Here is a 23,458-nt window from a genome sequence, read left to right on the forward strand (position 1 = left end):
GCAAGATTTTTGAACCAAGTCAGGCACTGCATCTTCTATTGAGGACTATTTTACTATTTGCTCCACAAAACAGTAATTAGTGGTGTGATTTATTTGGTCATTGTATTATAGCCTGATACATTTTCTGTACCTACACGGAGATTGCCAAAAGCTGACATTGTCGTAGTTTCTGCATGTGTTGCCTCATGTCCCTGAGCACATCAGAAACAACGTCACCATTCCAATAGTAGACTCCCATTCATCCTTTTTGTGTAGGCTTGATATTTCAAGCCCTATAGAATCTATGCTAAATTTTGAGGTACTTAGCTCATCTATTTGTTTTCATTAAGCTCTCTTTAACCTACAAAAGTACCCTATCTCCTCCTGATAAAGTTAGTTGCATTACTTTTTCCTGTGTATTTTGTATGCTAGCATAAGGGGTTATTCACTAGTTTCCAATATACCCAGGATGACCATGCCTAAATTTAGGGCTAAATATGGCAGTGCTGTTGTCATATTTCTTATGCCTTCCAGTATTCACATGGAAGCATGTGTAACAACTTTTTTGTTCTCCTGGCACTCTGTTTAAAGTGTCAGCTTGTTTTCTTTTTGCCCATTTACAGCTCCTGTCCTCTGATACCGAATGTGCTCAATTTCCTCTTCTTCATCTGCAACAGAGATGTTACCTCATATGCTGTGGTATCTTTTCCCACATTGGTATTTTCTTACTTTTTTTTGCTTTAAAACTTACTCATAATCTTCTTTCTTAGTTTTAAGCACCAGTTGATTGGTTCTTGCTTTCTTCAGCTGAAGGTTCTTTTATTTTGATGAAGCAGCCTCAATTTCTAATGATTCTGAACCTTGGTTCTTTCATTCTGCCATATTCTGAAGTAGGTGTAAATTTTGGTACTCCACTTTTCATTCTGATTTTGAGCAGAATACCGTGAGCATTCAGAGAATGCTGAAATCCTGAATTGAAATCCTGGGCCTCTACTGATTTCATAGGAACCTATACTTTTGTCTGTCTCATTCCAGCTATTCCTTAGGATCATGCATTACCTGCATAAAAATATATATGAGTGTTTCCTAACCACCTTATATCTCAGAAATACTGTTCTGAATTTCCATGGATCCCTGACTTAGGAGGGATGTTAATAAAAAAAAGGACAACAAAAAACCTTTTCTCTTTTCCCCATGATTCTCTAATATGCACAGACAGCAAATGTCCAGTCACCTTTTAGCATCTTGCAGGACAGTAATAGCACACTTTTCAGCATGGGTGTTCTCATTCTGAAGTGGTCTCTTCTTTTCCTACATGCATACTGCTAGAAACTTTTTGGTAGTAAAACCATCTTATTGCTGCATGAATATCTGAGATTTTACCACAGTTCACAGAGACTTATGCTAATTTAGGAAAGAGAAGAAGCTGGCAAAGGGCCTGAAGAATAAAAGAAAGGGTTGCTACTTAGGCAGACAAGGTCAGAAGAACACCTACAGAGAGAAAATGGAATTATAGCACCAAAAGCTAACTTGATTCCTATTTAACTATTCTTAGTGATTTAATTATCTTGATCCATTTAAAAGCTAGAAGTAAAAATACAACTGTTTCTTTCTTTTCATAACCTTTAGTAACCAAATAGTGACAGTAATCAGGTTTCTTCCCAGTATTACCAATATCTTAATGCTTTAATACCTCCTGATACATAGCAATTGTCTTCTTTTTTCGTGACTCTTGGGTGAAAATAATTTGCCCAAGCTTCTTTCTGAATTCTAGGTAATTATACAACTAGATATTCGGCACTGACAGATGAAAAGAATGGCTATATTTTTAACTTCATTTCCACCACTCTTACTCATGAAAATAACATGTGCATTCCTGATGTAATGGTAGTGGGTAGGACTCCTTGATTAATGGGAAGGAATTCATGTGGGTCCATCTTGTAAGAACCTGTGGGATAATGGAAAATTTGCTGTGTGCTGCTAAGTGCCCTGAAGAGTTATCTGTGGGAAGGGTATCTGTGGTCTGACATTTTTCTCAATCCATTTTCTCTTGTTTGTTTTCATTTATGTGATGCAATAACTTCCTATTTTACAGGGAGAAGGTATAACTCTTGTACTAACCCTTATCTCTTGCTCCCATCCCCCCTTTTTATTGTGGGTGAGAAACATACTGCTTGGGAAAAACTAAATAGGCAGAGTTACCAGACACAGGAAGAGAAATTTAGGACAGAAAGTAAGTGAGAGAGAAGTAAAATATGGCTGGATCAGCACAAATGTCCAGAAATCATGGTCATGAGCATAACATAAAAACTTATTTAGATAACCACAAAAGGAGAAGTAGGTGTGGATTTTGTTGGAGCTTTTTTTGGGGCTAGATCAGCCCTTTCAGTTGTGAAGTGTTTGTGCTCCTGTCCTATGGCATGGTCTTGGCTGAGCAGACCCCAATTTGGATCTGTGTCTGTCCTGTTAAGCTGTATAAAGGGAATTCTTATGACAGGTTGCCATTTTGCCTTTCTGTGCTCGAGGGCTCATATAGCCATGTATTGTTATGCCCTTGGTTTCATTTCTCTTAATGCTTGCCCTTGTTTAATTTTAATCATAGTGTTCTGCACTGTTTGCAAACATGAAGCCGTTATGTCTTCTGTCCTCTTGAATGTGAGAATGTCATTATGACCGTGGGTCACTTTGGGCTGCCTGTCACCTGTGGCTGTGGAAATGAGTTACTGCAATCAAGACCAGGTTTAGCTGGGCCCTCAGAAGTTGTGTCTGTATTGAGCGACACTCTTGCTTTTGTGGCATTGTTTCTGCCCTTTATGTTTGTCCACAAGTTTTGTGGAACTTTTTAGGTCCTGTTAATAATCACTTGAAACTAGTTTTTAGCTTTTAGAGGTTTCCAGAAGAATTAATTTACACTTGCTTTAGAATGGACTCCTTTTAAAAAATGGCTCAGGACTTCATGTGAACATGTCAGGTTTCTACCATATGAGAAGCTAGAGGAAAGACTCTTCCCATGCTCTGAGGAGAACAGTATTCACAAGGGTATATCTGCAAGGCTGAATTCTGTGGATGATTATAATGGAATTATTACAGAGACATTACGGCATGATTCCCTCCAGTCTGAGATTTCTCTGGTTTTGATACACCAGTTAAAAATACATCATATAGGCTTGCTAATTCTTGCCTGTGTACTTGGCTTTTTTAAGAAAAAGCTTTTTTCCTTTGTGTTTTCATTGATGGATGTGGAACATTTCTAAAAAGCTTTTCTCACATAGATGAGATGCAATCTGCTTATAATTTGATGTCCTCTAATTGGTGAGATCAAAGTGATTTTATTTCATCTCTGAAGCAGAAGTTAGGTTTAGCAGTTTGACTAGAATGAACTCCAGGAACAAAAGAAAGGCCATAATGGGTCAGATCACATGTTTATGTAGCACAAAGTCCTGTTGCCAGCAGTGGTAAAAGGGGATGCATATTTAAAAATAGAAGAATATAATCAATTTAATATAATATTTCCAAAGAATGCACCTTCTCTATCCAGCAGTTTGCAGCTTAGAGGCTTCCTGAATCAGCATCAGTATCTTTCTTTTCCAATGTATTATCAGCAGTGTGAATAAGGGCTGGCCTGAAAAACAAATAAGGAATGAAAAGCTGAATGCCAAGTTTTAGTGACTGGTAGTCAAGGAAGATGACAGAACTGTCCAATTTTGAAAAGAAGGAAAGGATTCAGTACATGATGCTGGCCAAAATATAGTGCAAGGGAAACAAGGTGCACTGTCAGACTAGGCCTCTCTCTGTGTAGGCTTCATAGGACTGATCTTTAAAAAATCTGAAATGCTAGAGCTCCGTGAATAAGAATAATGGTGTTGTGGAAAGGGTGCTATATGCAGACATCTGTGCTTGAAGTTCATATTTTGTATTTTTTCTTCTGTGTTAATGATTCCACTCGTGAACTCTGAGAATGAAGGTGACATCTCATTTCAGAGGAGGGGAGTTCCAGGGTCTCCCATGGCAATTTCTACTGGAGAGATTTTGTTTGTAGGAGGCCCTCGTACACCTGTGCTAGTACACTTGTGCTAGTTATCTTAGGAGCTATGGATGTCTACCCTATGGCCTTCCAACCCATAAAGTCGACATTTCTGCTAACAGCTGCCAGCACTACTGTGCTTCAGAATTCTGAGGTTTATTTCCATTAAAGAGGCAATTTCAAAATTGTATTCATTGGTAAAAGACACTCTATAGGTGATACTATACATGAGGATGATTCAACATTGTCATTAGGCAGAAGTATCTTCCAGAACCCACTGAGAGTGCTGAATGAGAAACAAACATAGGCATCAGCCATTTTCAGAACAATGGTCATCTAGAGCAGAAAATGTGAAGCTTTCTAATTTCATTGCTCAGTCAACAGTTCTAAATCTGTAAAATTTCGTGCTCTTTATCCCTTTTTTCATTCCAGACTCTTGGCACATATCCAAATACTTTGGCTGACTACGCACCTCTAGGAAGTCTATGTTTCTATGCTTTCTCTGTATTTGCTGTCTCTTCTGTAAGCACTGGAAAAGGATATGTAGCATAATGTATTCACTAAAGTTTTTTAACTTCAAATTTGCTGTCACTTCAGACCAATATATTCTTGAGAGATCAAAATGTATTGATTCTCTGTACAGGAGGTTCCTTTTGCAAACCAGACTTGTGGTTAATAAGTGATTATCTATCACTTAGCCTCTCCCTGCCCTGTCCAAAAGAATGTTAACATCCACTGTTGTTTGAATATACAGCTGGTAAAGCCACAGCACTTAGAGTTTGACAGCTAAGACCTGAAATGATTTTTCAAATTTTATAAAATTTTTTGCCTTTATATTGATTTAAAATTACATCTTTATGACATTCAAATTTTCTGCAAAACATTGTGATAACAATATTCGAATAGTAAATACTCTTAAGACAGCTTTTCCAGTGGTGAAATCAAAGGTAAATTTACATTTACCTATTCCTAATTTGGACAGTTGCCCATTTTCCTATACGACACAGCTCAGCATATTACCTTTGTAAAAATTTATAACCCTACTCCTCCAGGGCATACCACTTTCTGCATCATTGCTTTCCTACAGTGGATCACCCAGAGAACATTCTACCATGTTATATTTTCTACAAATTTGGATACACTAGGAAATATAACTGAAAGAGCTGTTTTCTCCAGTCACTTTTAAATTAGTGACATTCCCTACTTAATTCCTCCTCACTCTAGAAAACGTACCTTACTCTGATATAGCTTAAATAACATGGGATTTTATCACAGAACAACTGTTACAGCGTTTTTGTGAGTGGATAATTAAATGTGTCTGAGGGTTTTTTTTAATAGCTTGGTTTTTGGGGTTGGTTCCCCCACCCTCCACCCTGAATTTTGTGTTACAAATGGTACTGATTATGATTTATATTCAGTGAGTGCCAGTTTTTATCTGCTGTTATACAAATGCCTCCCTTTTGCAATTTTTCTAAAGAGTGTTCCTTTTGTAATTCAAATAGATTTCTTTTATAACCAACATTGCTAGCTCCGGACTTGTTTCCTAGTTTCCATTTTTAAGGTCTTAAAATGTCCTCGTTTAAGTTTGAAGCCAAATTACTAATGTCTTCAATGGCATTAGAATGAATCATCTTAAAGCCATGCGCAGTTTCACATGCTCTTTCCATTGTCCACACTGCATTTTGTTGCTAGTCATAATGTCCTGTCTTAAATGCTGGTCGTATGGGCATTGTAGCAGTGATGCACTACGTTGTTGGAAATATTAATTCTGGGCAAATTTGTGCATATTTCAGTTAATTCTCTCCTAGTCACTGAGGTATCATTGTGACAAGATGTTGCGTTCCACTGCGGGGAACTGTGGAGAGCTCTTTTAAAAATGGATGGTCAGGAACTAAATTAAGCCAAATGAGGCAAACGTTGTACCTGAGAACTGTTTATTGGTAACGAAAAGAAGAAGGAAAAGGAGTTGCCTGAGCGAAAGAGGGCTAGAAGAGACAGAAAAGAAGTAAGGAAAATGGAAAGGAATGGGGGAGAGGGGAGAGAGAGAGAGAGGACAGGGAGGAAAAGACGGCGTTACCACCAGCAAGCCAGGGCAGCGCTGCCGGCATCCAGGCGCGGTGTGCGCCCTGTCTGTGGCCGGGCCGGCTCTGACCGAGCCTGGGCGGCTCCCGGCGGGCGCGGCTCCCGCGGCGACGGCACCGGGCACGCGGGGAGAGGGCGCTCGGATGGGAGGAGCAGGAGCCTGGGCAGGGTCGCAGCAACCGGCTGGATCGGGGCAGGGCGGGCAGTGATCGGCAAGGCAGGGGTGGAAGCAGGCAGCCCAGGCAAGGATGTGGGGCAAAGTGCCAAGGCGGCGGTCAGGGGCACGGGAAGGTGGGGCAGGTGTGAGGGTGAACCGGCGAGGGCAGGAGAGCCAGAAGGCAGGCTGGGGCCAGGGCAAAGGAGGGAGCGAGCCCCAGCAAGCAGCAGCGAGCCCTGACGCAGTTTTTATGCCCGCCTGGCCCCTCCCAAAGCCTGCCCACTGACAGGGGACCATTGGTCCTATCCAACCTTCCTGTGCTGTCCACTGGTGGAGACCTTTTCGCAACCTGTTTGGAGAAGCATCTCCACAGTGTCTCCTATTGACTGCATCATGGGAGGTGTTGTCAGGCGAAGTCCCCCCAGAGATGAGACTTTCCCCCATCTTCTCTTAGCTGCTTTCTGCAAATGGCACATGTGCCACCCTTCCCCCATGTGCCTCTGACAACCATTGTTGAGGCATAAATTAAATTCTATTGGAAAAAGGGAGAACAACAGTATTTTTCATAGGGCTGAAAAAAGTTCTCTACCAATAAGTTTGCCTCTACTTGCTTAGGTGTCACTGTAGATAGGTACATTTATTCTTATACCTTCCTGGCTTAACTCACCAAATCTCTGAAGAGTTTGCTGGTTTTTATTTTAAAGAAAATAGTAAAGTATTCTTGTTTGAGAAGCCAATTTCATTTTGTTTGCCTGCAAGAAAATTTTCATTCATCTAGGTGTTTTGGAGCAGCATCAGTATTACTCCATGTAAATATGTTCTGGACTTTACAATGATATGTCTACTTCAAAGTAAATAAATCCTTAGGTTGTTCTCATGTTATCTTTGTGGACCACATCCATGAACTAATCCAAAATGAGTCCTCACTAGAGTGGGTGTTTGCATCCATAGCACAGTGCTGGGACTCATCACCCATGTGGCACAGAGGCACAATTCTTAGCATGTTTCATGTCCTGGATAGTAAGAGGGTTGTACCTGTGTACCTGAGTGATAAGATGTGCATATTTGTGCCTGGCTGCAAGTGAAGAAGATGCAAGTCCTTTGGGTTCAGGGGAATATAAATACCCTGGAAGGGGAAAACTAAACTGAGTATGTGTGCATACTGTCTGTCTAAAGGGAGTCCTACAGCAAATGTGCTTGTGTTTCCTGGGAAACTCAGCTGAATTTGCAGTCGTTGCTCTAAGCTGGTTGGATCACTCCAGCAGTGATCCCAGGACTGACATTAGAAGTTTAGCAATACAGTGAGTCAGGAAAGCAGGACTTGAATGTGAATCACAGAATGAGCCAAGCAATTGTTATATTTGCACATTTATAATAATCTTATTCTATGTCTTAGAAAACAATGGTTCTGGAAAGAGTATTGAGAGAACCAAGCAACCATGAACCAATAAGCCTGTGCAATATTGTGACAAGAAGAACTAATGTGATCCTCAGATGTTGAAACAGGGAAACAGCATGAAGGATTGAGAGGAGTGCTTCAAGCATACCAGAACAGAAGATACTGTTTCATTTGTCTATAATTTTAGAAGAACGTTGAAAAGTTGAGAAACAGAAACAAAAATTACCTGTAATTTGGGAGGTCTAAGAGAGTGAAGGATTTCTGTTTAATCAAAGTTTCAAACTGTGATAACAACTTTAAGGAATTTATGAACTGTGTTCGTAGTTGTTGCACAATTGCAGTACAACTTTGTTTTCCTGCATCTTCTCATGATTAATCAGATAGCCATCTTTACAGGACATGATTTACTCTCGTGGCTATGAATATTCCAACCAATCTCCCAACAGAGTAAGGGAGGAAGAGAGAACAGATGAGATTTAAATAGTACAGACAGATTTTAATTAGCACCTGAGTAACCACAATGCCACTATGTTATAATAAACTAGAAATGGATTTGATCTTGCAGTAGGTATATTCTGATGATGAAATAGTGTGATCAGGTTAACCTATGTGTAGGTGAAGTTTTTTATACATTTGATTTAGTTCTCAAAATAGTAATAGCCACACCAGGGAAGGCAAGCATTCAATATTTTGGATGTTGAATCACCTATTGAGCTTGCATTGTAGAAAATGTTATCTGAAACAGTTTCAGAACCATTGAACTGCATGATGGCTCCCAAGGTAGCTGAAAGCTGTGGCAACAGTCAGATGTCAGTGATTTGCAATATCTTTAGATATATTTTTATATATTGAGAAAAGCCAAATATGATTAAAAATTTAAATTCAATATTTTGGATGTTGAATCACCTATTGAGCTTGCATTGTAGAAAATGTTATCTGAAACAGTTTCAGAACCATTGAACTGCATGATGGCTCCCAAGGTAGCTGAAAGCTGTGGCAACAGTCAGATGTCAGTGATTTGCAATATCTTTAGATATATTTTTATATATTGAGAAAAGCCAAATATGATTAAAAATTTAAAATTGTACCTGGAATATAGGCAGAAGATATTTTGTAACAATTTTCAAACAATAAAGTGTTATTTTGAACTTAGCACTTTTTTTCCTTTTTTTCCCCCCTGTGCATTCAGAATAATGAATATTGAACATGATCGTTTTCCTGGGACTCTTCTAGTACACTAGGAGCATTCCTGTGCTCTTGCTAAGTTCCTAGAAGAAGAATATAACACAATTGGAAAATATGTCTAAGGTTAAAATATTTTTATTTATGTATTAAACCACTTAGAGTGGCTCTCAAACTATTTTGCCTAACCCTATATCCTTTCTGTGCAGTTTCATATGGTTCAGCTACAGATGCTCCAGTGAAATGCTGAGACTGATGCCTGGATTATAGTGCACTAGTACCTTCTCCCATGCTTTCATCTCTGCTTAACAGGAAGCTTTTCCATTGATGCTGGCCACCTCTAAGCAGCAAGCATATGATTGCACAGTTGGTTGGCAGGATTATCAGTTGAATAATTTCTAGTTTTCAAAGGAGGCCTTATTTCAGTTTCAGATTTCTTAGAATTTTGGACCTTGCAAAATTATGTTCTATGTAGTAGTAGCCTTTGAGTCATATACTTTGTTGATGGATGATATTCAATGAGAGAACACACTTAGATCAAGAAAGTGGAAAGCATCTGTTTTCTAGGTTTCATCCTGCTCTATTGCTAAAATGGTATGTATTGGACAAACCCTGCCATGTCCCTGTGTTGTATAAGGAAAAATATTAATGACATTTAACGTTTATAACTGTTCTGAGAACACTGCCTGGTTCTAGCATATAAATCATACTGGGAGACTGAGTGGGTGAGGTGCTATGAACTTACAGGATATACATGAGATTGGAATATAGGGAAATGAAAAATTTTGGATGTGTCAGACAGAGAAGGGTCATGAATAAATGTTTTTTTACTAGTTGCTGCAGCCTTCTTTAGTAAGAATAAGTAAACAAACTAGCAGCAATCTAGCCATTGTTTTTGATGGCATTACAGCACCAGAGTACTTTTGCAATTGCAGGTACATATATAAAGCTATGCTATGCTGAGTGATGTGCAGATTCACTTGAGAATTCATTTGTTTTCATCATTCACCAAAATATTAAAGTTGTCTTGATAGTTTAGGCATAAAAATCACTGTTAGTTGAAAATTTGGCAGGAAGCTAATAGTTAGTGAGGACAAATATTCTGGTGAGAAATAGTTTCTGTTTTTCAGTTGGAAAGCCATCACTCATGTAAAAGTAATACATTAACTCCACTACCCAGAAAATAAGACCACACTTTGTAATTGCCTTTGTGTGTTATGCATGTGTTGTTATCATTGTCCTCTAGAACATGGGAACTCTGTTTCTTTGACCTCATACTTAGCTATGTATGGGTTCAAGGAAGGATGAGTTCAGAGATGGTTATCAGAAGTAAAAATAAAACTTTTTTTGTATTTAACAAATTTAATCTAGTGATCTGCTGAGCAATTGTTCCAGACTCTGTCTCTTTCACAGGCAGAAACTTTGCCTTAATGCTGGCAAGGGATGGCTGTGTACCTTGCCCCAGTTGGTTTCTGAGCCTGCTGTTCCCTCTTGCTGCTATGGACCCTCCTAGCATATATACTTTGCATGAAGGTGTTTGGGCTTAAATAGATCCCCAGAGAAATCATTAGTCTTCCTGTATTTTTGAGCTTGGTGAAACCAGGACAGTTGTGCATTTCAGTCTTCATCTAAAACTTATTTTGTGAGTTTTATATGAAAGCTTGGAATAAATCACAAATAGTTCTGGGAGCAGGACCAAAATGCAAGTTTTCATTTTCCCCAGTGAAATTTTGAACCACCAGGCTGCAGTCTTGCTTCTGTTCATACCTTCATCCCCTAAAAATAAAATAAAATAAGTAACTAACTTTTGTTAAGCTTTCCTTTAGTGTATTGCTGTGTTAAATGTGTTCAGACCACTCCTTCCAAATTGTTCACAGAGAATTTTAATGCTGTTTTTCCTCTTCTGTGTATGCCAGCTTGCCTGAGTCAAGAAACTGGGAACTCAGCTGCTAAGGGAGAATGGCTTCAGTGCTGTACCAAAGGAGAAAAAGCAATCATTTTTCAGATAAAGCAGGGAGATGTTTAGTGACTTCAGTTTCCTCTGGGGGTCTTCAGAGTTGGTTTGATGTGTCTTTTTGGATCCCAGTTTTGAATTTAATGAGCAAATGGATAGGGACTGCATGTTAGGTTGTTATTCCGAAAGGAGAGTGACGCTTAGACAATGCAGTGAAACTTCAAGAAACCATGTTCAGAACAAGCAAAAGGAGGTAATTTCCTACATAGCAGGCATTTGTGAGATTCTCTGAGGAAGGTTGTTATGGATAGAAACAGTCTGTACAGGTTGAAGTGAGAATGAAAACAACTTGAAAGATAGTTCCATTGAGGACTGTTGAACAGATAACTGGATTAGGCTCAGCATATCCTGTGAGCAGAAAATAGAAGCTAGGAGAATATATAGGAGAAATACCACATATTCTTGTCCTGTTCTTTCCATTCCCTGAACATCCATTTGTAGCAGCCTATGTTGAGGAAAGTATTACAGGGCTGTGGGGATTCTGGGTCTGTACTAATGCAGTTATTGTATGTATAACTTCTCCTCCAGTTCACTTCCAGTCTGTTCTGTTTCTATCTAGTTGTGCTCTAAGACCCGTTTATACAGCTTTATCGAGTAAAGGTTTCCAATACAAGGATCAGTTTTTGACCAGTGAGTGATTTACTTTTCCACAAAGCACTGGCTTTGTGTATCACCTATTCTCATGCCTTCATATAGCGCATTTGAGTCATGTAAGGTCAGTAGATTTGAGCCTCCCTGATGTCTTCAAAACTGTGCTTTTGTTCATTTTGGAAAACTGGTAGAGTGATTAAATTTTCTCGTAGTTTGTTTTGAATATCATATCTTCCCGTCAGTTGTAGATGATCAGTAAGTCTCCAAATAAAATATGACTCGGTAAATAATTGAATGCAAAACATGGACAGTAGCCTTGAAAAGGAAAACTAATGCTTTTATTCTGCCTTTGATTTGTTAAATTAAAATACTACAGAAAAGGACTCCATGTCAAATTTCAGTTTTAACATGATCAGAATTTGTTATTTTTTTAAATAAAATGACTTGATAATGCAAGAAAAAACTATTTGTGTTTGGAAAGCTAGTAACAGATACATCTATTTCAGAGACCAAAGCATTTTTAGAAATACTTGTGTTACTATATGTATATTTTTAAAAAATGTGGATAGGTGTTATGATCACTTCATCTTTGCAAAATCTGCTTTTAATTTATATGAGGTAGAAGTCAAATACAAATGATGGATTTGAAATTTGTTTGGAATTCTGTATAGGAAGTGGTAATGAAACATAAAGTAGAAGGAAGACCTTAATGCCAAATGAGAACACAATCAACATTGCCTGTGTAGTTTCTGAGCACAGTGGGCCATGCCTCACCTGGAAGTACAAACATGAAAGATATGTAGTAAAAGATGAAGCAAAGCCTTTTATCCTACTGGTAGAGAGATTCTCAAGGTGAGTGAATTCCTATAATAAGTAATTCTTTTACCTCTGTTTATGGGTAAGTTATACTGGCAAAGTATTTTGACTCATCTTTTGCTGTTTTTTTAATGAGTATAAAAAGGACACAGGTACAAAAAGGTATAGCCTTTGTCCCCCGAAACAGACCTTTGAGACATGTGCACACACATGTATGTATAGATAAGCTGCTGATACACACATGCAGACATACATGCAGCACACCAATGCATACGTATATAAACACACATTATAGATGTATGTTATCTCTCTGCTGATCAGTGCAAGCACAATGGCCTGTGAGATGTAGCTGCCACTTGCCCACGCACAGCTGCTCCGAAGGTCACAGGTCTCCTCTATGTTCATATGTGCCAGCCTCATGTAGCGTCTTGGGTGTCCTAGAGTGACCTCAAAGATGTGAAAAGGCTGTATTTAGGCTACTGAATTGAGTTCAAAAGTACTGTTTTTAAGTATTATGCGTAACAGATTGGTAACAATATGAATTGTATGGTATTTTTTTGTGTGTGGTCGAAGGAATTTCTGTAGTCCTAAAAGCAAGGACTGCTAACCTGACCTGCATACAATTAGAAAGTTTTTGTAAGAATATGTGGACGTAAATAAAACGAAGTTTTTATAGATTGGCTTAACTGTTACTCTGAGACATGCTGATGAATACATTTGTGCAGTCTGGCTCTCCTCTCTTACTTCTTCAGACTTCTTGTCAGTACAAGACACTGATACAGCAAAGCCAAAAGATTCAGAAGTCTCTCTTTGACAATTTAATCTGGTCCAGAATTGAAGAAAATATAAATTTTGTTTGTATATATTTAGATATGGAAAATTTATGTCTATTGAACAATATTTTCGTATGTTCAAAGTGCTCTAGATGTATTAGACATATGTACACAATGTTACGTTATTTTGTGCCTCCTTGTTCACATCTAATCATTCTGACCTCTGGTGTTCCTTAAAATGCAGGTCATTCAATTGATTGATTTTTCTGTAGGAATAATATGCAGTTACCTAGGGGAAGGCTGTAAATGGAGCAAGATCTGAGTATGTAGCTAGAATTAGGAAAGGAATTCGTGTGGAATTCAAAGATTCTGGAAAGAAAATGAGATGATGCAGTGACAAGCATTACCAGCCACTTAGCTGCTGATACGCATCTTTCTGTTCATTTGAAGAGATGATGACCTTGGCAGGGTTATCAAGCCTTCAGCTTCTGGGAGATGATCAGACCTCAATTTTTATGAGCATTGAGGTTCCATTTCTGTCTGGAAGGAATTAACCTTTTCAGGAGGGTGGTTTCTGTGACATTACAGGCCCTTCCATTTCTTTGAGATGAGACTATAGGATCTATATTTTCATACTGGGATTGTTCACAGTGATCTCTTTTCATTGCTTCTTTACAAGTTACATTTTTAAGGAATATGAGCCTATGAAACTTCCCTTGTGAATATTCTTCAAACTTTTGGTGTAGTTTCAGTCCGGAAGGATGTGCTAATGGAGCTGCTTTGGCTTAGGAGAAAGGAAGCTGGTGATGTGAAGCCATTAAGTAACTTATCTAAAATGTGAAGTAAATGGGTCTACTGCTTGTGTCCCATGTCCTGTGTAGGCCAGATATTTCCTCTTGCAAATGCTATTGCAAGATCAGCATGTCTGAGGTTTTTTAGAAAATATTATTTTATTTGAAGGCTTTGCTCAAAATCAGTATTTTTATAGAGTATTTTTTAAAATAGTATTTTTATAGAGTATTAACTGAGCTTCAGACCGTGGTTTATTTATTACCATATTTGCAGCTGTAAATTTTTTTAAGCAAAGAACTCCATGTTAGTATTTTTTAACATATTTAGGTAGAAATAAATAAAATACTATAGGACGCGGTAGTTCTCACCTCTAAACATTTTCTTGAAATTGGATGGCTTTTGATAGAAAGCCTGGTTATTGCTAAATATGATTATGAAGTTGCTGTATCTATTGAAAGAAGAGAGCATAAAGTGCAAGTGAATACATTTTTGTTGCTGCTCTGTAAAGTGAACTAACATATCTAGAATGTGTTTCAAATTGTAAGAATATTCTGGTTTTGATCATGGACTTCCATCCATGAGAGTGAAAGGTGTTATTGATAGAAGTGTTATGGCATCAGTGGTTACTGACAATGTCTGAGAGATTAAAATAAGTAACAGTTTAACTCTTCAAAGCAGAAACTTTGCACCTAACAAAATAAAAACCATTCAAGTTTCCTAGAGTCAAGACATTGCTGTTACAGTATCTTTTATGATTGTTTGGTGTTTTTTCTTGAATTCATGGGATGCGCAGGTAATCAGTGAGAGATACTTGTCAAAAATCAACTGCTAACTCTGTCAGTGAGGCTGTGTAAGAGCATTTGCTCCTGTATTTCCTCAGAATCAACATTTCAAAGCAGAAATAGGGCAAAGCAATATTACCTTGCAGTGGATCCCCCCCCCCCCCCAACCTCACCCTCCCCCCCCATTTTAATAAGAAGAGCCATATTATTTTTACATTTTTACATGTTGAAAATTTATTTGAGGATAGTCCTATTAGTTTTATAGGGATTATTTATTCATTGATTTAAGTGAGGATACAGTAATGCTCATCATGCAAGTTTGCCTGTTACTTTTTAAGTATTGACAAATTCCACTCAGTATTATCAAGGGTGTTTTACGCAGTCTGGACACCTCAGCTAAAATAAGTTGCCATCTGCATTCAGCATACATTTGTTTTGTCACAGAGCAGGTCTAGATTTTTAATAGTGCTGTTATTTTTTGCATAAAAGTATGTTTTATGTTATTTGATAATGAAAAATGAACAGCAAGGTAAAAATACTTTATACGGAAGAATGGGTTGAAATGCCTGTGAAAATAAGCTGTGTCTGAAGTCATTAAACAAGAATTCCCACTGGTAAAATTGTATGCCGGAAATTTTTGGAGCCTGGGTTCCACACAGTGAAGTTGAAGATACCTTTACAAGTCATCAGTGTTCAATACATGTGTGGACTGATAAGCAGCCATTTTTTATATATTGCCCAAAATACTACCTGACAGCTGGTGCAGTCTTTAAACACACAGACACACACACAATTCTACACTTGACTTGAAACTGCTGCAGTATTGTTAAGTATAGTCAAATTACACAATAGGAATGAATTTAAGTCCTGTTTCAATTCAAAAACTGATAAAACTGATTTATGGTATAAGCCCAAGAGAAACACCTGTCCAATATTTGCCCTCAGTTCCTTTTTTCCATAAATATATTTCACAACCCTATAAAGACATTCAGTGGATCCGTCTCTCAAAAATGGTCCACTGAAATATTTGTAAGACACAAGCTAAATTTTGTCCCAACTAGAACTGTGAATATTGAAGGATAAAATTTTGAATGGAAATAGTTAGTTTTACTTCTGCTTCCAGATGTTTTACTCAGGTATACTATGTGTAAGAATCCAGATTACATAAGAGAATACATTCTAGTGCTTTATAATATCTGAAGACTGAATCTGAATCCCCCCCCATTTTTGTGAGTAGTCATGGGTACTAAGCATATGCTTTCTGTGCGGTGTAGATTTTGCAGGCTGAAGTTCGTATTGCAGCTATGGAGGTCTTCTGATTAATGAGCAGTGACCAGATGATGGTGGAAAGCAAGGACGAGCATTTTTCTTCTTCAGTAGCAGATGCAGGCTCTCAATGATAGTATGAATAATAATAGGTTATCTTGTAATTTGATCTACTCATATTTAATCTTTCTTTGACAAAATGAAACATAGGCATACAGGGATTGCTGCTATATTTGAGCAAAGTGCTGAATTGCTAACCCTAGTATTTTGTCTCCAGCAACCTTTTAAATCCTATGTGAAACTAGCTTTAACTGAAGAAATATTACAGATGAACAGTTTTTGATCTGTCACAGTATTGAAATTAACTGCATATTTATTTCACTTAAAAAAAAGTATTATGTATTCTAGATAAATATTTCTCTTCTAGTGATAGAAGTCAGGACTCAGTTATTGTGAAATTGAGTCATAATTTTAGTAATAGTTATTTATATTATTCTTTGTCAACATTGGCTAACTACAAATATGCAGAAGTTCCTCGTAAGTAGTTCATCTTGCACTTGTTTTTCTGTATAGAAATGCAGAAAAAAGTGAACTGAACCTTCTCATAAAAACTTGGGAAAAGCAAAATACTACTTGATAGTAAGCAGGGACTACTTTTTCTTTTCCAAACAATGAATCTTTAGATAAAGTTATTTATTGAGGACAGCATAGTATAATAAGATAATAGAAGATAAATAAACTGTGCAAAAGGTGTATGTAACCCGTGGTGTATTTGATTCAGTTTCATCATGACCGGTTTGAATGTGTGGTGGACACACGTCCCTTTGGAGCTTACATCTTCTGCTTTGGCTCCTTAAGTGCACTGTTAAATTAATCTAAGGGCTTCCTGCTGCTGAACAAGGTGGTCTCCCTCTTCATTCTGGCCAGGTGCTCCCGCAGTTTCTCCTAATCTGGCTCAAGAGCTGCACCAGTGTGACACTTACTTTTCAAAAACAGTAAGAACTTTTTGCTAATGTCAGTCTCCAGACTGGAAGCATGAAAGATGCAGGCATGCACAGGCAGGAGGAGGGATATGACTACTTTTGTCAACAGTTCACTGCTAAATCACTTGAGCTGTATTGCAAAACTATCCTTTTTAAAACCCTGAGAAGCATGAAAGATTGACTTTATAGGCTGGCTTTCAGGAGGTGAATTCTCTGAACTCTGAAGCAGGCATGTGCTTCCTCGGTGCCTTCCAAACTCTCCCTTGACCATTTCAGGTCAGAAGTGCCCAACAACTCACTGTGTATACTCAAGTCATGCTGAAGCTGCTGGGTGTGAGGCATGGCCAGGCTTCAGCAGTCTGCATTGCTCTTGAACTTTGTCATCTAACAAACAGATTGCAAACCAGTCTTTTGAATCAAACTTAAAAGCCAGGAGCTTTAGCTATAAACATAAATCAAATACTCCCAAGATGATTCCTAGGCAGCTGGACCAATTGTCCTGGAATAACTTGCATCTGTGCTAATAGTTTCCACAAGGCAGTGGACGAATGCAAACTAAATAGTAGTAATGGTCTGTAATTTTTTAATGTCTCAAGCTCAGGAATAGTTTGGGGTAGTGCTGTTTGGCACATGCCAAACTTATCTCATGAAATATTACCACAGTGTGCATACAGTTGCAGAGAGTCTGCAGGTATGTCCTATTTTCACTAGGTTAAAAACAGCCTTGAGCTTTACTGACCTGTAGCTCACTAAGGGCAGCACTTTCCTGAGGAAGATGCTTTCAGCATCTTCATCGTCACCTCTTCATTTCTCAGCCATCTCTGCTGAAGGTGGGTGGGTGGCACTGGCCTCTACATGCTAACCTCTTCGTAGGGGCTCCAGCCTTCCTGGTGCCATCCACAATGTCACCGCATTGATTGTGTAGTGTGTCACCAGTCCCTATAGCTCTAATGATGCCAGGACTATTTGTACTCAAAGGAGAAGAATCAACAGAGTCTACACTACTGAGCATTTTTATTTCTTACCAAGAGGCCTTTCTAAGCATACCTGTGCTATTTGAAGGAGTGGGGTAGAAAGAGTCGTGCAATATCACTGCCTGAATCTGTTGTTGGTAATTAGTAACTTGGTGTAGAGCACAGTGTTATTGTACCAGCAATATGCTGCCTGTGAGACAGGGGTTAATCCCCCAGAGCATGGCACAGTGCTAGCAGCAGTGTTTCTTCACATTTCACTGCTGAATCAGGTAAAGATGGCTTGGGAGTTTCTGTATCAGTTCTCTCTGTGTAGTACAAATCTGCCCTTTCTCTTTGTTGTGTTGCGCAAGTGATGCATTGCTGCGGTTCTGACTGTGGCAAGAGATCATTTAGGAATTACTAGGGATAATCCTGTATCTTGCTTGCACAATAAGATTTATTGATATTTCTTGAAAATAAAAGTGAAAAACACTTGAAAGTTTAAATTAATTTACAGCAGGTGTAAGAAGTCTCTGGACAGCAGTGTTTGCTGCTGTTAAAGGTTTTGCAACTGTAGCCTCAATTCCCTGGAAAAATGGCAACTAGTTAATATTAACTCCGGTTTTCCTATAGTTTGACATCAAATCAAATATCAATATTCCTAGATTTGACATTTCCAATGCCAGGGATTGCTGTTCATTTTCTGGTTTTGTAGTTCATTAATAATAATTTTTGTGGCTTGTAGACCATTGCACTAAATGAGTATGTGGAACTGTCTATTTCACTCACCCCTTATGGATAGGAAACCCGTTGATCTGATGGACTTCTGAACTTATAGAAGAGCCTGTATTGCAAAAGAGCCATTTCATTAAATTACCGATGGCTGTGTTTCAGAAAGACCTCCATCTTGTTGCACAAAACAATGAAAATGGTGGAAGAACAAATAAAGATAGGGGAATGCTGAAATAATAAATAACTTTGACCTTTTTTTTTTGTCTGTTGGCATCCAGTTACTTCCTTTGATCTTCCCTGCCTTAAACAAGCTAATATCTGCCAAGAGAGTGCAACTGTTACTGAATTACTAAGGTCCTATTTGTTCCGCTTGACAGATGACAATGCATTTTTGTCTTTCTACAGAAGCATAGACTTTGAAAGCCTTCTCCAGCAAGAAGCCTAGGTTTTCTCCTATACTAGATATCTTTTTGCTTTCCTTTTTCTTTCTTTTTTCTTTCTTTTTTCTTTCTTTCTTCTTTCTTTTTTCTTTCTTTTGTTTTTCTTTTTTTTTTTGGCTTGTTTTTTTTTGTTTGGTGTTTTGTTTGTTTGTTTTTTGTTTGTGTGGATTTTATTTCCCGTCTCGTTGTGATGGTGTACTGCTGATGATTGTGTCACCCTTTTCTGTGAGGTGCTGGTTAGACAACACTGAAGTCGTGTGATTTTGCTGTTGCTCATTGTTCTGGCAAGAACAGAATGCTTCAACAGATGTAGCATATATTGATGCTTCAGTTACATTATGGTTAGTTCGTGAGTGTCATTTGTGATTTCTCTCTTTGTAGCTGCCTGATTTTTTTGAACAATTGCTGCTAGTGCTAATTCATTAGTTCTGTATAGGTTTCTTGTATTTGTAAATGTTGAATTGTTTGATAGCTTGATCAAAAGATTTTATATTTAGAGTTTAGAAAACAGACCTCAGTTTTATTAAACAATGCAACTTCAAAACAGAAGCAGGAAATACATTATCAGGTCTATTTGATTTTTATGGAGAAATGGAGACACTTGTTCTTTAAGGGTGCTGCAATCAGTCACTGATATATTTAAATCTGGGCTATTGAGTAAACATTCTTTGTTCTAAGTATACCTTGTACTTAGCACAACGAGAACCTAATTTCTGATGGTGATCTTAGGTGCTCCTGAGTACAAATAACAATCACTATAGAACTGAATGTTTCGCATTGGTTTTTGGTACAGGTTCCATTCACCATGCTTGTAGGCTGCTTAAGTCAGTTAGAAAAATTCTTCTCTGGAGTAAGGAGGATATGTTATATGACAGAACCAGAATTATATAAAGCTTGCAAGTTATTCCCAAAGAATGGGATATAACCTCTGCTAATTTTGAACTTCTTTGATCGTTGGAGATGATGTATGTGTCAGGATCAGACTTAGGCCTTGATCCAGGAAAGCACTTAAACTCATAAATTAGCTCATCATGATCAGTTTCTCTGGAGTCAACAACTGATTCAAATTATCATGGAATATATATAGCACAGCCTTATTTAGGACTATATATTTAATACAATCCCTATCAATTTTCCAAAAAAAAGTAAACATATCAGAAAATGCCTTATAAGGATTCATTTCAAGATCTTTCTGGCCCTGCGTGTCTTCACTATGTCTGTTATGGGAGAAGCCACTAATTAGCTCCAAAATGCATCTTTAATATAGATGGTACCTTTCTGTTATTTAAATGGAATAGTGTCTTCTGAGGGAACCTCTTACTGAGACTTCTGTAGGTCTGAATTTTTGTTAGAATTAAGAAATATTTTCTTAATTGATGATAGAAAATTTTGAGAAGTACACCAGAGCAGACAACACATCTCCAGGCTACAGAGGCTTGTTGAATTAACTCACAGCATTTTTCCCTGCAACATCTACCGTCCTGTTATCTCTAGAATATTGAATTTGCAGTTTTGCCTGGGGTCTGCACAGGACAATTGCAGCCAGTACCTTCTCTGGTGGAAACGGTAATTTTTAATGAACACTCACTGACTGTGTTTTTCTAGAGTATGGTCCAGATGGATGACCAGTGGCAGCAATGAACCAGCTGTGTCTGGTCTGGTGGTGCCGATAACAAGCCCGTTTTTGACATCAAGGAGAGAATACAGAAACATGTATAGCAGAACCAATAAGTTAAACAACTGATACCCCTTATGGACTTTTCCTCTTGGACTTTAGATGTGTGAGAACAGGCCCAAAGGTAAACTGAGATGCCTTCCTTGTGTGGCGCTGGCAACAGTCCAGTGGCTCTGTGAGAATCTGTGAGTAGATAGGGAGAACCTGAGGCATGCAAGAGGGCTTGATGTGCTGACTTCACATTATTCACAGGTACATGTAGACATGCTTGCAATAGCAGAGAAGATTGATTGACAGTGATTAAGGGAGTAACTAAAGTAAATCCCTTTATCTGAAGATGCCTAGAAAGTGAGGGACTTTTGCTACCAGTGTCTGGTAGATAAAAATGGGATGCTGAAAGCAGCAAATTTTTTCCAATTTGGGTGAAGAGTTTTATTGGACTCAGGGTCACAGTAAGTATAACTGCTTGAGGTGACAGGGTTAGCCTCATCACAAGGACCTTTCAGTTGCAGGATCAGCTTCTAGGGAGGAAATGTGAATGTGTAAATGTTAAAACCAAATTTAGTATATTTGAATACCATTACTGAAAAGAAATGAGTGAAGAAGCTAGGTCATGTAATAGATTGATTTTACACTTTCTTTTGTTTTGGGGTTAGGCTCTACTTTCTAAGTACTTGGACACTCTGGTCACTTTACTGTACAGGTACCTGCAGCACATGTATGTATGGAAGAACACAGGCACAGGGATCCAATGACATTTCAGAATGAGTCTTTTGATGGAGATAACAATCTCCATCAAAAAAGGCAGCTGTTTTTTTTTATGAAAGCCACAAAATATGGCTGATAATTTATCGCCACAGTCTTAGTGAGTTTTCAAACATAAGTGTGCCATTGACTACTGAGAACAGGTGGGCCCATTGCTAAGGCAATGGGCAGCAATGATATTGTGGATAAGGACCAGAGTAGTTTACAGAAATGCTGAGAAGGTACAGTGAGGCCAGTACAATTTTTTCCGTCCTAACTCATCAAATGTATAAGATCTTGAAATCAGGCCTCTATGGGAAATGGGGAAATAGACCATCATCATCAAAGTAATTAATCTCTTCTGAGTATTTTGTTGCATATCTGTGTATTAGATGCATAGAATCATAGAATAAATTGGAAGGGATATCAAGATGCCATCTAGTCCAAACGCCTGCTCAAAGAAGGCTTAAGTCAGGCTACTCAGGGACTTGTCCAATTTGAGTCTTGAACTCAAAGTTGAGTCTTGTCCTCAAAGGAGTTCCAGCATCTCTGGACAGCCCGTTCCAGTGTTTAATTATTCCTAATGTAAAAAATCATACTTAACATCAAATCAGAATTTCCCATATCCATCTTGTGTCCCGTTGCCCCTTGGACTGTTGCCGTGCACCTCCAAGAAGTGTTTGTATTTTCTGTATTCTCTGCTCAGATGGTTGTAGATAGCAGTAAGGTATTAGTGAGTCTTTTTTGCTTACAAGTTAAGAAGGCCTGGCTACCTGAGCCTGTCCTTATATATCCTGACCAGACTGGGGTCTCTGGAGCTCAGGACAACTACAAGGATGCCATGAGGTTATGCAGGGAGGAAACTGGAAGGGCAAAATCTCAAGAAGAGTTTAATTTGTCTGCTGCCATAAATGACAGTAAAAGATGTGTCTGTAAGTACATCAGCCACATCCAGCTGGTGACAAGTGCTGTTCCTCAGGACTCGGTGTTGATGCCAGTCCTGTTCCAATATCTTTGTTGATGATCTGGACAAATTGAGTGCCCCTTCATTTAGTTTGCAGATGACACTAGACTGGGTGGGAATGTTGATCTCCTTAAGGATAGGAAGGCTCAGGAGGGGGATGTGGACTGGCTTTCACTCCTTGAATTTAATAAACAAAATGTAGGAGTTTTGTTTATGAGATTCACCACAAAAATGGATTAAGTATGTGTCTCATTTCTGACTATGTTTGGGAGCTCAGGCATGGGAATGTTGATCATTTTGAAGATGCCTCACCCTTAAGCCAATTGCAATACATAAAAAAAATAGTTTTTTTCTAGGCTAATGCTAGTGATCCATTCAATTTTTCTCTAAACGTGGGATACTAAGCTACCATTTTATATTTCAAAACTCATTTTGGTTTTTACATAACACTAGATTTATGAGAAATATTCTTTCAGGATGTTGTGTTTGTTATTAAGCATGGAATGTTGCTTAATCTTAAATTGAGGTATTGTTGCTTTTCTACCAGTGAACATCCTTGTTCACAAGTAGTTAACATTTTGTGTAGGAAAGCAGAGAAAAGTTCTTTGTTTCTTCTGTCTTTCTGCATTTATGAAAACATCTACTAACTCTTTGAAACATCAGTATTTGCTAGTATCTTTTGAGTTTTTCCAGAGTACTCAGGTATTTTGGCCCATTTTACGTATGTAGTAAGTAATTTATTCTGTATGAGTCAGGCAGAATTATTTCGTTTTATCCGCTCCCATCTTTGAGGTACAAAAAACTGAAAAAATGCACAAGCCAGTTATATTACAGGATGTCTTCTACTTCCTTAGAAAAGGGTATGTTTTAGCATGTTTTTTCTAATGCTGAATTGAAAAGGGAGATGGTGTCCCATTTTGGTTTCAGGAAATTCAGCCTGTACATCTGGGGACTGAAATTCAGTTTTACAACTGACACAATAATCTGCACTTAATCCCAGACTATTACTCTGCCCCAGAAGAGTAATGAAAGGGGAAAACGTTCTGTATTTGTACTATTTAGGAGTCTAGCATGTCAGTCATTCTTTTGGGAAGTTTTGCGCCCAGGCGA

At 38.2% G+C, this 23,458-nt stretch overlaps 1 protein-coding gene across 6 annotated transcripts in view; it reads left to right on the forward strand.

The window, feature by feature from the left end:
• Window positions 1-23,458, forward strand: part of ESR1 (estrogen receptor 1) — a 181,475-nt gene that overhangs the window by 45,807 nt on the left and 112,210 nt on the right. Inside the window, exon 1 of one of the 6 annotated variants that reach the window (XM_017739478.1) lies at window positions 12,262-12,280. The exons of the other annotated variants lie outside the window; for them this stretch is intronic. The gene's annotated coding sequence lies outside the window, so the exon portion shown is untranslated. Of the gene's footprint in view, window positions 1-12,261; window positions 12,281-23,458 lie in introns of those variants that run through there. 6 annotated transcript variants of the gene reach the window in all.

This window comes from Corvus brachyrhynchos, unplaced genomic scaffold (assembly GCF_000691975.1).
Source record: "Corvus brachyrhynchos isolate BGI_N302 unplaced genomic scaffold, ASM69197v1 scaffold14, whole genome shotgun sequence".
NCBI classification, from domain to species: Eukaryota; Metazoa; Chordata; class Aves; order Passeriformes; family Corvidae; genus Corvus; species Corvus brachyrhynchos.